Raw genomic sequence first — 14,742 nt, forward strand, 5'->3', positions numbered from 1 at the left:
ACTCTCTTTCCGATTCCTCTCCTTCTCCCCCAAGCCTTTCAAGAGATCAATGAGTGCAAATTAGATGGACAACAGCAATTTCCTTCTATCTAGCCCAAGCAACATGTATCAGTCACCCAGCAGGAAGCACACATACCCAGTTTGTCACATTGCATCCACAGAGCAGCCTACTGTCCAATAATAACCCGCAGCAATAACAGCCAGTTCCTACTCTCCAATGAAGATAGATAAAACACTTGCATTGGATTTATGTCTGGTACTTTCAAATGATTAAATGTCTTTCATGAGCAATCTGGACTTAATTAAATTGTCAAGGGTCTTGGTCGGGGTAAAACGCTGCGTTACTAGCATCCGACCGACCATTTTGTGACGGAAAGTAGACCAGTTTTTAGACCAGGTAAAAACAGGTCTAAGTTGTGGCGCAGTTGTCTAAGTTATGTCTTTTGGTACAACCCAGGAGCAACCAGTTCGACGTCTCAGCTAACATAACATAACAATAGTCACGGTCTCTGTAACCTTTGCAACAACCAGCAGCTATTAAAAGAGTTCGAACAAATCTCCTCTGAAAGGCTTCCGCAGGAGTTCTTGTCCTGAAACCACCTGCTCCTGGGTGATCAGGAAACATACGTCATTATAATAGGTTCTGAGTCAAATGAGTTCACAATAATACATGCCTTCTCCAAAAGGCTTCGGAAAGCATCATTATTTCTTCTTGCCATTCAGAAAGGATTGAACTCTACAAATAGCAGGCTGCATGCCAAACACTCCAGAGAGCGGTGTTGAGATATTGTCGCTCTCCAATTACCATTTGTGCCATCAAAAGACCCAATGCAGTGTTAACTTTCATAAACTATTGATGCAGGCTATTTGCTGCTGCTGCAGTGGGGGAGTTATTCTTTGCCATGTCCTCCATCGCAATGAGAATGGAGTCGTATTGATAGAGAACACAATGGATGGAAATGTGTCAACCTAGGTTTTTTTTTTCCGAAAGGTTTAATGATCAGACTTGGCAATTTGATCGAAGATGTGTTTGCCTGGTTTCTACTTGGGCTATAATGGCACATGTTTTGATTCTCGTATTTTTGGTTCAGGACATTTTGTATGGTAGAGACGCACAAAATGGTTTGTATATGAAATATATTAGGGAAAGAGACAGAAATGGCTCACACTTCTCAAAACAAATACAGTGCGGCTCAGTCTCTGACTAGAGCAGGGGTGTCCAAATTAATTTTTGTCGCGGGCTGCATTGTAGTCATAGTTTCCCTCGTAGGGCCGTTATGATTGTCAACGTCTTCTATGACAGTATAGACTACAAAACAAAGTGATGAATAACTAGTTTTGAAATCAGAGACTAGTAAAAAATGTTCAAATATTTTAAAAAGATGAACGGTAATACCAATTGCAAGCAATATCTAAACATTTTATTTTAAGTGAAGGCAATTTGTAATTTAAGTAATGACACAATGTTGATGCAAAATTTGTCTTCACGGGCCACATAGAATAATGTGGCAGGCCGTAACTGGCCCCCGAGCCTTGAGTTTGACACCTATGGATGCCATGGCATGGACAAAACAGGAAGTTTGGGGAATGTTGACTCTGTAGTATGTGAATACCCCAAAATGACGTTAAATTAAAATCACAGTGAGCTCCACATTGCACTAAGATGCTAACCAAGCTCAAAGGGTTTCCCAGGCGACGGCCTTCACGTCACATGAAAAATACTAACTGGTCATTTGGTTACATTTGCAATGCTCACATCTGTCCAACAGCCTTCCACAGAAATAATCGGGTAATGAAGTCTTCAAAGATGAAGACAAATGTGGACACTTTGTCAGAGACAAGTAGGGATTTGTCTGTCGTTGTGTGTGTCAGTTTACAATTCACCTACTGCATTTCAATATCAGCCCCCCCCCCCCCACACACACACAATTATGCAGCACATTTGGCAACGTATCCTGCATAATTGAAAAGAAGCCATGGCCTCTGAAGCATTCATTCTAACAGAAGATAAATGAGATTTTCCATACGCTAAGAGACTGGAAGAAGTGTCCCAAAACAATGTGTGGTGTGACAGCAGGGATCTTGTCTCTTTAGAGAGGACCTTACATGGGATGTTAAGCTCTTATTCAGTCTCGTTGGTCCAGGAGTCACAAAGGAAAAATGGCACTCAGACCTTTATATCACTATCCTCGCCCCACCTCATCTTTTTCCACCCACACAATCTCCCAAAAGCTCCCTTGTAGAAGAGAGGGAGCAATATTTTGTGACAGCATCTTTCAGACTATTAGGCATCCAGAGGCACCTCTGGGAGTCATTTGTTCCCAACTCCCTTCCTCTTCCTAGCTCGTTCTCAGTGTCTCTCTCCTGACATCACAGCTGTTACCTCTTGGAAATGAGCTCTGACTCGCTCGCATATAGAAACGCAGGAGAAAAAAAGCCAATGAGAGCACATGATAGCGTAGAAAGCAGGCGGCCATGTGCAATTTTTCATTACAGATTCCAGTCGTTTTTTAATCATAGCGTTTTCATCAAATGTGATTGTCCTGAGAAAAAAAAATATAAATATATATATATATATTTTTTTTTTTTTTTTAATGCATTTATTCATTTATTTATTTATTTATTTATTTATTTATTTATTTATTTATTTATTTATTTATTTATTTATTTATTTATTTATTTATTTATTTATTTATTTATTTATTTATTTATTTGAGAGCACAATGGTTTGCACTTGGATCCAAATGAACTACCGTATTTTCCGCACTATAAGGCGCACCGGATTACAAGGCGCACCTTCAATGAATGGCCCATTTTAAAACTTTGTCCATATATAAGATATATATATTTGGCCCGCCGGCCGGACTTTGGACACGCCTGCTGTAGTGGCTCAATATTGGTCCTTATATGAGGTGCACCTGATTATAAGGCGCACTGTCGGCTTTTGAGAAAACTGGAGGTTTCTAGGTGTGCCTTATAGTGTGTAAAATACGGTATATGGATGTTTTGGGGATAATTGTGGCTGCATTGGATTGTTTTCTTTAGTTTTAACCTCACGAGAATACCGAGACCAATACTGTTTGTCGGAAATGGCGGCAGAGGACTATAGCTCATGGAATAATGCGATTTCGGTGTGAAATCCACTTACCTTGCACCTGGGGGACTGGAGAAATACAAAGTGTTGCTTTGTTGACAAAGGTTAAGGCTTAAGGTATCACACTTAGACTTTAACTTGAACTCATCTGGAGAGTGAAGCATTACAGTGATTTGGTGCCACTGTTGGAATTGAATGAATCAAATTGATTGACAAAATACATATATTTTAATTGATCAACATTTAATCCAGGAAGACATTACAAATACTAATTTAGTAACAACAGTCGCTGTTCTCAGTAGCCACCAAACATGGATGGATCAGACAGAAAAAGTTCGTGTCATTGACCTCCAATCAACTCATCACACCTTCAGGGAAAGAAACATCAAACTAATTAAGGATGTTCTCCGACAAGTTCCTCTCTGGTGCACTTTTTTATGATTAAATTACACAGAAATGCCAAGCAGCCTGGCTTTGTGCAAAAGGTTGGTTAATTTATTCAAGTGACATGTTGAACTCAAAAGCTTCGAATTTATTTGTTATTCCACGCGATGATGGCTGCTCAGCTGGAGCTCATTTTAATACGACACAAAAAAAGTCTCACAGCTAAGTGATGTGGTTTTCTATTGTTGAGTCCTTCAGATTGTATTTTCACTTAAATTCACCCAGAGACAAAATAACTCAGAGCTTGCCATTAATACAATCAAGGACCATTCAGAGGCAATTGCTAAAGATGAATCATTTGCAATTACGATTTCCTAATTTGAATCTAGTCGTCTGATCATGTCAGTGATTCTTGCTTTCAGCCACGGTTTTAATTTCAGGGCCCAAATGCTGCTTGGTATTCAATACGCAGAGGTGGGTTGAAAACACAGCAGCAAAAGCTCCTCTGGGTTTTAACTCATTTTTGCATGTTTTATTCACCAATTGTGCCACTTCCCGTTGGCAGCCAATAAACGTTAAATAAATAAAAGTAAATGTAGTTGACATGATTCATGCTTCTTTTTAATCATTCTATTATTGTTTCATAAAAATAAGTTGGAGTAATGAAATATATACACAGCTCACTTTTGGTATCCTTTCATATTCTTTAATCTTTATTTTTGTCAAGGTGGTGCTGAGTCGGCCATATTGTTGAGCAACCCAGAGAGAGACGTGGAGTTTATAACAAATGGCCGTATGTGATTAAGCTGACTCAGCGCTGCACGCATTCCATAATTGCAGGGGGATTTTGCACTTGAAGAGGAATTCTTCAACTTCAAAAACCAAAAAGGAAAGAAAAAACTGTTCTGTGAAAATTGCATGTTCCACCTGATGTTGCTAAACTTGTGCATTGACAGAGCGTTATGCTTGGGGCTGGCACCAATCAGCTTGCTCCCCTGCGGCCTGGGAAGATTGATCCATCACGCTGCTCTATTTCAGCCTTCGAGCCTTTACATGACACTTCAGTTCTGACATATCTACTTAAAAAAAAAAAAAAGTTTTGTTATTCCTTCAGTAGCTTTTGTCTACCGTATTTTCTGGACTATAAGGCGCACCTGAAAACCTAAAATTTCCTCGAAAGCCGATATAGTCCGGTGCGCCTTATCTATGGACCAAATTCCTAAATTTAAACTGGCCCGAAGCATTGTGTCATGAAATCAATCAGAAGTGGCCCGCTGAAGACTATGAATCATGAATCAAAAAGACTACGGATCATTATTTTGTGATTATAAAGTAATCTGTTGCGTCTAAAGTTGAAATAAAAAAGATAAAATGGAGAATGATTTGATTTGGATTAAAAATCTGACATGATGCATTAATGGTGCGCCTTAAAGTCCGGTGCGTCTTATATAAGGACAAAGTTTTAAAATGGGTCATTCATTGAAGGTGCGCCTTATAGTCCGGTGCACCTTATAGTCCGGAAAATACGGTAATTATCAAACTGAACTGAACATGAAGCATTTTTAGTGTGATTGATTCAAAAAGAATTGATACATTTTGCGCACGTGAACGTTATACACGCTTCAAGCCTCCATCGAGATACGCTGACTCCTGTGTGCTGTTCATTTCGAAAGGATCCACTCTCACCATCTGCTCTGCCTTTGTAGAACAACACATCTTTTCACGGTTTAATCTCGATTCCACACAACCTCATCACGATAATAAAGGAACCAAAAGACCAAAGCGCCGGTCCTATGTGAGCTGTTTTATACGCAACAGTTCTCCCCACAATGAGGTTAAGAATTGACTGTCATGGTCACTGGTGAGCAGCTTTAGCGAAGTGGTGTTGTCACGGTGAGGTTGCTCGGCAACCATCAGATGCAGCAGGTAATAACTGTTCCTGGTGATGTTTACTTGTTCTTCGGTAACCAGATTATATTTGACCTTCTCATGTAAGACGATGTTTGAATCATCAGTAACGGTAGATTTGGATTTGTCGCAGGCACAGAATGGCAATAATGTATCCTGCAAAACGTTTGTGCAAGACACCGATTGTAAACCTGTGTATATTACTGCAGTAATATTCATATCAGGAGCCACTTCAGTCCCATGAGTTTACATTGGAAGCAGCCCCACATCTGGCACCATTATTTATTTGATAAAAGCTATGTGTGGGCGTGCATAGTATGTGCATGATTAATGAGTGTGTAGATATTTCCCAAACGTCTGTGTGTTTATTTGCGGAAGGATTAGCATGTGCATTGTTAAAGTGGCTTTTTTTTTAATTTATCCTAAGATGACAGGTTCCAATGGTGTTAACATTTGCATCTTCATATACATTACGTAGCATGTTTCGTAGATTAGAGGGCACCAACTACTGGTTCACGACCAGGTACTGGTCCGTAGGCCATTTGGTACCGGACACACACACACAGGAAAAATAAATTTTTGAAAAATACAATATATTGGGTGAGTGAATGTATACTGTGTGCAATGTGTGGGTTTTTTTTTTTTTGGCTTTGGTCTTCCTCTCCTCCACATTTCTTTTTAGCTGCCTCCGCCCCTCCTCCCCCCATGGACATCTGTCTGCAGCTTGTTATCCGTTAGCGTGAGGTGGCGTGTGACAGTGTGATAATCCATGCCGATGTGTGCCGCTGACCCTGTGATGTGAGTAAGACCTTGGCTGCCACTGTCTCTCTGTGTGTGTAAGAAAGAGAGAGCTGGAATTTTTGCAAAACTTTTACCATCTTTGCCTCTTTGTGCAGTCGTCGGTCATTGTTATTGACTGCTTTTTTTCCTCAAGTCTGGTTTGAAGTTGTTCATATGAAAAATTGGATCATTACAACAAGATTAATTTGGATTTTTGGATGATATATTTCCACACCAACCTAAAAGGCCTGACTGATGCTTCCTAGTGTTGCATAAGTAACCTTGAGAAAAAAAAAATCGCTCGATATATCCAATTCAAAAATATGCAACCTTCTTCAAACTTATTTTATTTACAATTTATGATTAATATGTGACAAGACCTTTAATAGGAGTCAATGCATTCCAATTTGATTTTAAACAACCTTTACTTGGGTTACTTAGCTTTTTTTCTTTCCTATCTGTATCACACAGAGTGCAAAGCATAAAATTATACTTTATTGCTCAACTTTATTTGCGCTAATGGGTATAACCTACGAACACACGCAGGGAAATCGAAGCGGAATTGTGATGGTTATCGTCATGGAAACTGGCCAGTATAAAGTATAAAGCCAGCTCCCTCTCGCACACACAAACGCACACATTTCCGACTCGACGTTTCCATATTGTCATGCACACGTGAGCGTGCACACATGCATGCTGAAGTAGGCGCGGTTGTAGGTTCAGACAATTAAATTTGCAGAAACGCATCACCGGCGAGCCAGCTGTTGCTACAGTCAGAGCTCCCTCTGCTGCAGTTTGGAGTAACTACTGCTGCAGCATGAAGAGAAAGTAGATGACAGATTTGTGGAATTGGCAATTTATTGATCGTTTTTATTCATTCTATACATTCTTGGTGGGGTATCAATTTACGCAGGGGCTTTGTATCGTTGTCGAATTTCTGAGTGCTGAAAACATTATTAACCTGAGCGCTCTCTATTTCTACAAAGCATCTACTTTAATAACATAATGATGACACGCCCCCGTTTCTAATATGAAATGGAACTTTCAGAGTATGGGGAAAAGAGATTAGAATGGAGAATTGCTGGAAATTAAGTATAAGAGGGTTATGAAATGGGGGTGGGGAGTTAGACAAACACTTTGACAACATGGAAGGTGTAATGAAGCCTGCGACTGAAATTCATTATGTTGGATCAAGGCTTGACTCACATTTGGGACTTTGGGATGAAAAGTTTAGAGACATTCTTTTTTTTTTTTTCACGATGAGTGTCAAGCAGTGTAGGTGGAAAATATTTGCGCAGCTTGGTCGCTTTGTCAATGTTGTATTTACAGAAAAAGACAAACTGTTTCTTATTAACCTACAGGCTACTTGTTTTGTTGACCAATTAGAATAGCAGCTAATTCAGCTAACGTGTACCTAATAAAAAAAATAAAACATTTTGGGGTTTCTAAAAAAAAAAAATGTTTTTGTTGTTTTGCTGACTCCCCGAGATAAAAAAAAAAAAAATCTTAGCTCCGCCAGTGCTTAAGCACATCTAACTTAAGTTGCATCTGTGTTTCTTATTACCACTTTGGTAGCACTTTTGTGACCCCTATTATTTAGTATTCACAAATAGATAAACCCCTAATTAAGTTTACAAGTTAAAAGCCATGCTTGAGAAGACTGGTAAAATAAATACCTCTAATCATCTTATTATTATTATTTAATTGTGTAACTCTAAACTCTCTCACCTGCACAATCTTTTTATCCAATTATGACAAATCTAAATGAGATTTTCTTAAAAGTACTGATAGAAAATAGGAAATTAACTATTGCATTGGTCAGATAGACGTATAGAGGAAGAGTGGGGAGGCATTTGAAAGATTAATAGCAGTGTGAAGGTGGGATAGATAGCTTTTTGACCTGGTGGGCTGCTGAAATTCACAGAGGACTCCTTTATGGTCCACAAGAGAAAATGAGACGACTCTCCCACACCTATCCATCAAAGCCATTTAGTGGTTCATTGTGGCCAGTAATTTGTCCTGTGTGCGTGTGTGCTCTCAGGTGAACATTAGACAATTACAGCCCCCTGTCTTAATGGGTGCCACTGAGCTTTATCAGAGTGGGTGTCAGGATGGGAGGTGAAAGGTGATGACTCACTATCAAGGTGGAGCAGGCAGTTCCGCTCAATTACGATTTCTGGTAGCATTTGTGGACCAAGATTTCTTTTTTTAACTAAAAATATGGGCAGGATTTGTTTACAGATAGAAAATGAGATGAGTAGCCCCACCCTGCCAATTGTCTGACACACAATCGTCCCGTCCTTCTAAAGCTAATAATGCAATCAACCTAATCTATCCTTAATGCAATCAAATCTATTAAAATCTAATCTTATCCCATTCTCTTAATTGGATCTGATGGATCGGGTTACACTTTCTATCAGTTGCCATGGTGATGGGTGGTAGATTCTTTGTGGAGCTGAGGGAGAAAATGTTTATATTGTTTCCTATAAAGCCAACAGGCTCTACAAGTGTTGTTGTTTTTTTTTTAATCAGCCCAAATATGTGTAAAAAATGTCCAAATTGGGGCAATTGAACAATTTTAAATAAATTATTTTAATATCAAGTATTTGCACTTTTGTTTTCGGAATGTAAGCCACGCATAAAACAAGAGATTCCTCTACCAGTGACCCTAATGATGAGAAGCAATAAGAAAATGGATGAATTTTTCAGTACCCTGGTCCACGGTGGTCTACATGCAATGTAATATTGTTCCCTTAATGACCTGAAACACTTTGGTTAAGATTAAATGTACCCAAGTTCACCCCACGCCCTCAGTGTATCTCTTTTCATCCTGATTGTGAAACAAAATCCTGAGCCTTGTAAATAATTCACATTTCAATATGATGTATTTAATTTTACTCAGCAAGGGATATGAAAATGTAATAACATTTGCATAATTGAGCATTAATTATACATTCAATGGTTTTTAATGAGTTAAGGAGACTTTCGGAGGCAGCGCATCCTGTCTTCATTGTAAGGTGAGGTCAAGCTCATAGATCAGCTAGAATTGGAGAATGGTTCCTATATGAATCGAAACTGCCAGAGTAATGAAAGCTAATGAGTCCATGAGAACCATAAAGTCAGCAGCTAATGCAATCATATATTTTCATTAGCCTTAAAAACATTATTTAAAATGCACACATTATGGAAAAGTGACTTTATAATTGTATACGATTATTTAGACGTATAGTCTCTGGAGTGCCTTCCCATCGATCAGTCCAGATGACTTATATACAATTACTAGTAAAGAGGGCGGGGCCTAAAATTGATCCTTGTGGGATCTGACAAATCAGTTGGGCAAAAAAAATAAAGGAAGCTTATCTAATCACAAAATAAAAGTTTTTAAGGACAAGGTAAATCAGTCCAGCATCATAACACTGATCCAAACAATGTTGTTAAATTTTAACATCTCTCTATTTTATTACTTAGAAAATAAACTGCCTTTCTTAACCATTTAGATATGACTTTACCCTGTGCTTAGAAATAGATCGTACAATATGCGTTTGACATCGACAGCTCACCAGGGAATGCCGGAATATTCGGGCACAGAGTTTGTCCCGTGAAAAATGGGAATGAACATCAGCAAAATGCTCTTGATACAAGTTGATTGTTTTGTATACTTGTGAGCATTGCGTGCAAAGATGTACGGGAGTCAACTTGCCCTGTCTCGTGGGGTTGGATAAGTGGCTTGAAGGCATGGTAAAATTATATCAATTTTGCTGTCAGACTACATTCATAAATCACAGAAGAGCAAATAAGTTTCCTCAGGTACGCATGTTGTCTAGCCACCACAATGAGGTAAGGAGAAGAGCGAGGCTTTCGAAAAATTCCGCAGGGGTTTGGTAATACCGTCAGGGTGAAGCGTAGGCCATGATAAGACGTATGAAGCAATATGTCCTCAAGCACAATTGCGCTTAAATTATTCAGCAACACATTAGCTACATTTCCCTGGGACTGCATTGTAAAATAGAGTTGGCAGCAAAAGAATCACAATTATAACGACATCGTTGCTTCCTCTCCTTTGTTTGATTTTTTTCTACCACCAGGAATTCCTTTGCTCTCCATAATTCACAGGCAAGTGTCATTTGGACGTTTGAGGATGAAGTACTGCATCCTTGAGGGAAAATATTAGTCTTCATGGGTATATAGAATAAAATTCTTAATACTCACTATTATTCTGACTGAACAGTGTCAAACAACTTTTTCAATTCCCTATTTCTCGTAAAAATGTAAACAAATATTATGAGTGCGGAGCTGGGCCATTACTACATTTTCCAATTTAGTGTAGCACACAAAAAAAAAAACAAGGCATTCAAATAAAGTATGAAAAAAGTTTTTTTTCAACCGAGCAAAAAGAGAAACACTATTTGTGTTTTTACTTGCTATTGTGTTGCAGTGCCACAAGTTGAAGATTGTTGCTGATATCTTAAGAATATAATAATAGTGAGGAGTTAAAATGTCTCTGACACGGTTGTGCCTGAATACAGACGTAATCTACTTTGTCGATCTGTGGAATCTTTGTATAATATGCCCCAGGGTCATATCCAGCGGACAACTACTTGACTATTTTCACGTCAACGAAAGATAACATTCCTCGATTGGCAAGATATCAGTAAAAAATGTCAGAGTGAATGTCACACACACGCTAGGTATTGCCGTAGAGACCTGGATTAAGAGGCCAAATACGTTTTATGAAGCAATTGGATTTGAAAGTATTGTTGATTAGCAATACCGCAACTAGAAATGATTTTGTGCGAGCAGATAAAAACAAAGTTGAGTAGGAAGGAACACTAAAAACTTCTTAAGTTTATCAAAGACTTTTGTGACTTTTCCAGTTGAAGGTTAAAATAGGTTGGCTGGGTGATGCAACAGTAAAAAAAAGTCAAATCAATAATGGAAATAATTGTGTTCAAGAAATGCTTTGTATATTTTTGTCTCGGAGAGAAAGATCACATTTCATAACGGTCTTATTCAGACATTTATGTAATCTAAAAGCTTCACATGCTTTTTGCTACTATATAAAAAATGCTGTTAACACTTTTTACTGTCCCTTAAACACGATAAAATGACAGCACTTGAATTTATTCCTTCTAGTTACATAAAAGCTTTAAGTCACCATCACTCTAACAAAATAATGATTTCCTATGACTCAGTGCCTTGTGCAAATCAATCTGAGCCAATATAGCAAGCATTTCTTTTATAACATGTATATGGCAGGCATTGGAGTTTTGATTGATGAAATCAAAAGACCATATTATTATGTCTGTATATTGTTCCTTTAAAAAAAAAAAAAAAAACAGACCTTTCTCCTTTATTGCTGTCATAACCTTTAGCTATTGTGTTGCTTTTTACAACCGTACAGATTTACAACATATACAGGAGGTGGATACTGTTCCCCCTCACAAACACATCTGATAGAAATGAAATAGTATTTTCAGTTGTAGCACAAAGCAAGTAAAAAAAAGCAATTTTAAGCACTAAGTGCTTTGAGTGCTATGTCATAATTATAGCATTTTTGAAGTAACAATCTTGATTGTGTTCATATTGATGCTTGTGTGTATTCATTATATTTGTTTTAATAGTAAATGGCTATTTAAAGCTGCTGTTTTCTGCAAATAATTTCCATTTATAAATATTAGATAGCACTGGCCAGTATAATAAAATCACCCATAATTAATCTTCATGAAAGACAATGGTTGCTGACCACTAGACATTATCACAAATGAAAACATAGTGAATAACATTACATTAGCTGGTCAGTGAAAAATATATGTCAATGCGTATAAAGTAAATGAAAGCAGAAAATCACAGAGGTGTCAATGGTAAGCTTCACTGTACACAAAAATATTTTTTAGTTGTGTATGCAATCTTTTTGTGGTGCCAGGTGCGAGATGAATAACTGAACTGATCCGTAGGCGTTGTGCACGCATGCATTGAAGAGAAGAAAAAAAAAAGTCAGATCGCCATAGCCAAATGACAGGCGGGAACTCTGCCATTTTGCTCAGAAGCTGCCATGTTCAGTCAATTTGAGACATTTCCAGAGGCTGACGTTTATGCTAACAAGTCGAAGTATGTAAAAATAATTTCATTTCAACTTTTTTTCGTTTGTTTTCAACATTGTTTAACGGCCTCCATAATTACCGACGGTGTAAGTGTAATGAAAGCGCACAACCGAGTTACACTAACTGTGATTGAGCGGAGAGGATTTAAAGGCCACGGGCTTGCAGGTAAGACGTGACCTTTGTGAAGATTTACACGTCCAATCGAGTGTTAATCAGAGTCATCAATCAGAATGACTGTCCTTCTTCATCAGATTCATCCTTGCTTTTTTTCATTCCGTGATGTTTCCGAGAAAATAATAATATTAATATATTCTGCTTAAGGAGGACAACTTCTTTTAGAACATATACTCATCGTGACCACCCAACTCAAATTTTGATCTCACAACGGGTGCTTAGAAAGAAGGTCTTAACATTAAAATGGAAGGTTCTCACTGTTGGACCAATAAGACAGAATAATGAAAGGGTAGAAGGCTCACAGGTTACAACCCACATTTCCTATTTCCTCATTACATTTGCCACTTTGTTGAACCAAATCCATTTGGTGTGTTCTTAGTGCAGATGTCAAGAGAAGGTGAAACCTTTTCCAAATAGAAATGATGGATGCTGTGACCCCAACCCCCTTTTGTATTTGGTCAGAGGTGACCAGAAAGCCACCAGAGTCAACAGTCTTCTGATGGAATTTGGTTGGCAAATAGTGTAGTGGGGGATAGTATGTCTCACAATACATACCCTAATAGCATACTGTACTCTTCATATTTTATTGAAGCCATCATTGGAGTTGGGTAAACATATTAGAGTCAGTCTACATTATTCATTCCAATTTCAGTCTGATCACTCGAGGCCCTGAATAACTGGAGGTCAAGTCAACGCTACCATCTTGTCCTTCCTTTCAGTGTGTGGTCAGAGAGATGGGAGAAGGTTAAACTACTGTATTTTACGGACTATAAGGCGCACCTAAAAACCTAAAATTTTCTCAAAAGCCGACAGTGCGCCTTATATATGGACCGAATTCCTAAATTTAAACTGGCCCGAAGCATTGTGTCATGAAGTCAATCATAAGTGGCCCGCTGAAGACTAGGAATCATGAATCAAAAAGACTATGGATCATTATTTTGAAGTAATTAGTTGCATCTGAAGTTGAAATAAAAAAGATAAAATGGAGAATGATTTGATTTGGATTAAAAATCTGACATGATGCATTAATGGTGCGCCTTATAGTCCGGTGCGCCTTATATAAGGACAAAGTTTCAAAATGCGCCATTCATTGAATGTGCGCCTTATAGTCCGGTGCGCCTTATTGTCCGGAAAATACGGTAAATTGAAAAATATTTCATCCTTGCATCCAAGTTGTTATATTCCATATTGCCATTAGTCTTCCTTCTCCTTTTGTAGTTACCCCACTGCAGATTTGTCTGGACCCTCCCCCCTGCAATGAACTGAACCCTTGGTATGGAAGCTTTTCATACCTGTGATTATGAAATTGTCTTGACTGTGTCATGCTAAAGCTAATCCCCTAGCATTCCCTTCAGCTGTTTCCTCTCTCAGTTTTCTGTATGCCAACTCTCTGCGGTGTGTCCCAAATGAATCACTAATAGGTAATTAAGTCCTTCTGCCGCCAACCAGGGACCATGTCGAACTGCAGTAGGTCTAGTGTCTTGCAGTGATGGCGGATCCGCTATGTCCTGCTTGGAGGGGGGTGGTGCTTGTTCCTCTCAACTGTGATAACACCCCCGCCCCCTTCTAAGCCCAGCAGTTGTACTGCTGTTACGACAAGATAACAGATGATAACATGGCTGATGCACCGGCCAACACCTGCTGGGAATACCTGCTGTTTGATGGACAGATACCTTGAAAGCCTTCGCATGTTCCTCTTTTTCATCATCTTAGTCCCTTTCATCATCCTCAGTCCTGGTAAATTAGGGGTGGTCTTATAACGAATTCCAAAGAAGTAACAATATGACTTTTTTAGTCATTATTAGAGTAAAACAATGGGTAGACTGCCATTGACAGCGATAGACGTCAAACATCCATTTTAACTGGGCTGGGAGCTTCAGAAGGATTTTCCAAGATGAGAATAAGAAGGAAATACATCATAATGTGGAAAATATTTTTACTGGGTGACAGTAGCTCATACCATAAAGATTGGATAGTCCAGAAAATGGCACATCAGAGTAATTTGGAGAAGAGCAGCCTCAGGTTTCAAACTGCTACTTTGCACTTAACTGCTGTTGTTGACGGTCACGGTTCGATTAAGTCCGAAACCAGATCGACCCTATCTGCAAATAGGTAAGATGAGATCTTCAGGCGAGCAAGCTGGACTCTATCTACACATTGGCTGGGCCAAAGATTCATTAAGTTAATGAACAGACTGGTGTAGAAGGGCAGCCTTGGGAGTCCAACATCCATGGAGAACAAGTCAGGCTTGCTGCCGGCAATATTCGCCAAGCTGCTACTCCAATTGCAAAGAGACCATAT

This window comes from Syngnathus typhle, linkage group LG19, assembly GCF_033458585.1.
Source record: "Syngnathus typhle isolate RoL2023-S1 ecotype Sweden linkage group LG19, RoL_Styp_1.0, whole genome shotgun sequence".
NCBI classification, from domain to species: domain Eukaryota; kingdom Metazoa; phylum Chordata; class Actinopteri; order Syngnathiformes; family Syngnathidae; genus Syngnathus; species Syngnathus typhle.